Genomic DNA, 4,177 nt, shown 5'->3' with positions numbered 1-4,177 from the left:
TAACAGACAGTAGTAGAGGCAGTCAGTGACTAATGGGCAGCAGTTTGTTCAGTAACACTCTAGGTGGGTCATTCCAGGATGAATGTCTAAACTCATGTCTCACATGAAACCAAGCACAGCAAAGGAGGCAGGCACATACAGTTCACTGATCTAGTTCACACCCTTGTCTTCAGTTTCAAACATGCTGTCATGAACTGATGATGCCACAGTGCTCACATTTGAACTTTTAAATAGTTTACTTAAAAGTGGGCGACATCACTACGGAGAAAGTGTTCATTCTGTATTATTTCCTGCTGTCATTGAGAGGCCCCGTGTGCTGAAGTTTTGCAAAAAAATGTGATTCCAAGGCCCCAGAGGAATAAAGGAAGCTGAATGAGGTGTGAGTCATACTACTCTAGATAATGACTATGCTGCCATTGCGCATTCCCGCTCCCACCATCGCAGCGTGTTTGAGCATGCTACTAGACAGGAATCTGTACATATCACCACCATCAACCTTTTGATTGTAGACAGCGGCACAATTTCACCAGAGCATTGTAAATTCTCACTGAAACCAGATACTTTTGTTTGCTCAATAAAATTAGAGTCATATAAGGCAGGAATTCCCCTCCATCTGTTTAGTCGTCTACTTTCATGTTCACCAACTAAGTCAGCCTTCATTTCTCAGACTCAGACATGTGTGGGCCTCTCTCAGATGCTTATTCCCTCTGCTACCCACACCTCTCTGAGGATTTAAAGTATTCCAATTTAAACAGGAAGCACTACCATTGGCTGTGTCCCACTTTTGCCCCCATTTCATTCAAAAGGAATTCTTTGGTACTCTTGTAACCAGACTCTGTGAAGTTGTGTGAACTGCTATTTTTGCCCCTGGAGCCAGAATGGGCCATGCAATCTTATGTAGCCTGTTCCTCAAGGGGCTAATTGGAAACAGGCATGTGATGATGAAGCAGCTCCATCTGATGATGAGGTGTCACATTCCACCACTTCAGAGCAGATTTTTTTGAGTATCATAATGTAATATTGGAAGAGTAGGCTGGTTGTCAGAAAATAAACATACAAGTGGAATTCAGTTGAATCTAGTTGAATTCCACCCAGGTGAAATGGGTAATAGTAATATTAACCTTTTGTTTTGGAAGGGTTGCTAAATGCTCTTTCACGTATCCGATTCATTTGACAAAATAATACAGAGTGGATTTCTTTTGACTGGATCAAGTAGCGATATTATGGCAACAAACACAGACATCACATGTTGAGATGTCTCAAATGTTTTATGATGAGCAACAAAATGTGTCACATTTCACATAGATTACACAACCCTGAGGTGTGACTGGAAAATCTAAATGCTGGCCATACTATAAGTGTTGCTTACCTTCCAGTGTGACTGCAGGACTACACTAGATCATAATCAGCATTTACAGTATATACTCCAGCATGTTTTTGGTTGTTAATATCACTCAGTCACAATAAATCTACTTTCCTTTATATGAAGATGTACATTGAATGAGTTTAAATTGGTCCCCTTAGTTCAGTCATTTGGGTTTCAATGGTGTCAATGTTGGACACATCACTGAAATAATGACTATGAAATAACAGCTGGCCTACACCCTAGGGCACCATTATAAGAGAACAGGGGCACTGACTGATCACTGACAGCAAAAAGTCACAAAACAACTCTTGAATTATAAGCAGCAGAAATCAGCTAGGTCAAGGCCTTTTTAGCCTATATTAAACAGAAGGGTTAGGCCACCTGCCCAGAGGTCTTCTGTACTTACTAATTGTACCAATTCTAGTTTTTCATGCTGGGGTTTGAAGTGGTTCTTTAACTGACAGTTAAAAAATAATATAGAATATAATTATTGTTCAGTATAGTTTTGTTATCTATTGTTTATTCAATGGCTAATCTTTTACGTTTTGTCAGCACTGATTGATATGGATGGGGGTGGTGAGATTTTCATGATTTTATTCATGAATAAATTGAACCTTGAACATATTAGGAAAGCTTTTGTAGGATTAACTACAGTGAATGTAACTATTGGGTGACCTCCAACCTTGCACTTGTGCTTGCAGTCCTGAACAATACCTTACACAGGGCTGTAGCTCCTCTTAGTGGTAAACGCTTGTTACTGTTACTTTCTTTCCTGTGGCCAGATGAATTTTTAAAAATCCATCGTAGTATCTCTGGGAAAACAGTGGTTCTTGCCTATTTGAGGTTATTAATTTGAATGTAATGGACTGATAGGATAGGCAGAAATAGTGTCCAAACACACATGAGATTAAAAAAAATAAATTTAGATTGAAATGTTGCGGTTAAATTTTTTTGTCATGTTGTAACCCTCACATAGTATACATAGGCCATACGAAGAGGATTGTAATGTAGTTTTTCCTCGAGCAGGGGTTTTTGTTGCTCACTCACTTGAGAACACTGCTGAAGTGTGAAATTCTTTCCCTTTAATTATCTCTGCCTGGAGACTCACTCTGCCCCCACCCTTCTAATCTCATAAGGATGAATCAGTAGAGGAAGAGCAGCTTTTGTTTAGAAACTCTTCGGTTGACCTACATGTTCAGAAACAAAATAATCATTCTAGCCTGATTTTAGTCTATAAAATGTTGTGCTTTTGTCAGTGCTGAAGGAAGAAAATTTTATTTGAATGAAAGTTGCAATACCACAGTGATAAAATACTCAGTTACAGTGATGGAAAGAGAGGAAGTACATTTACTCAAACAGTACATTTAAGTACAGTTTTGAGGTACTTAATTTAGGTATTTCATACTTAATAATTTGCTTTAGTATTTATATATTACACTTCTTCATACTTCCATTCCACTACATTTCAGAGGGTTATATCTTACTTTTTACTCAACTACCTTTGTATTACAACTATAGATATGTGTTAGATATTTGGACGTTGAGATATTACATACATATCATTGGTTTAGAAAATATAATGCATTATTATAGAGATTTCTGTATCATGGGTAGCTACTTTTGATATTCAAGCACATTTTACTTCTAACACTTCTGTGCTATAGTATTTTAGTTTTACAATTTTCTTCCACCAGTAATCAATTACAAGTGAAACTTTTCCATTTAGAATTCTACTTAAAAGTATATAATTATTATCGGTTATTGTTTGGTTTATTTATTATTCTTTTATATACTTTTGGGTAGTTTAATACTGTAACAGTACATGGCATTGTGTAAATGTGATGAATATGTTTTGCTTTTTACAGTCTTAATCTGCATTAGGAACTAGTAACTATAGATCACTCTAGGAAGACATTGAATGCAGGAGTTTTACTTGTAATTAAGAGTATTTACAGTTGTGTTGCTTTTACTTTAGTAAAAATCTAAATACTTCTGTCACTTCCACAGATGTCAAATAATTGCACTGGAGTAAGAAGAACCACATTCTCCTTTGAAATGGAGTGAAGTAGAAGTGAAAGTCGCACAAATTGGAAACACTCAAGTAAAGTACAAGTATTTGTGAAAATATAGCCTGTTTAGTTACTTTCCATCTGTTTTTTAGCTAGCGTTAGACCAGAAATGGGCGGGAACCTGGAAGTAGCCTTTTACTCCCGGTACAGTATGTACAGGAAATATCAGGTACTGTACATGGGGCAGGAAACGATTAAAGCAGGCACAACAGCACCACAGTTTTAAGTTACGACTTTTTAGCAACGACTTAAGTAACTTGATTGTTTGTAGCTGTTAATATCGAAATACTCCGCCGTTACAATCACAGACAATGACGTTGTGTCTAAACCAAAGTAGACTCTCAGCACTGATGGAAGACAAAGATTTTCAATGTCAAGTGTAGAGAGACACCATTAGTGGCTGGATGGAAGTAAACGACAGTAACACCACCCCCCTCCATGATGAAAACAGTGAGTGTAGCTACGTGCTGGCGTATCCTTTAAAACCTTTAGAACCGAAGATATGCTTTTAAGGGACGTCGCTGACGGTGATTAACTACAGGGTGTAGTTACCATCCCAGTAGTCCGAGAAATACTCGGCTCTTTACGTGAATCCGAGAAGACACGAAGTATAAACTCGTCCCCCTGCTACACCGTAACGGTTCTGAAGCTCCACTATTGGTTCCCATCGACCATCCGCCGGGGAGAGGAGGCGGGGGGGAGCGGTTGAATGACGGCCGTAGTTGTGTTGACACTTTGGAGC

The sequence above is a fragment of the Seriola dumerili genome, unplaced genomic scaffold, assembly GCF_002260705.1.
Source record: "Seriola dumerili isolate Sdu_G_001 unplaced genomic scaffold, Sdu_1.0 BDQW01000331.1, whole genome shotgun sequence".
Lineage (NCBI taxonomy): Eukaryota > Metazoa > Chordata > Actinopteri > Carangiformes > Carangidae > Seriola > Seriola dumerili.
Note: the sequence above shows the minus strand (reverse complement) of the source record.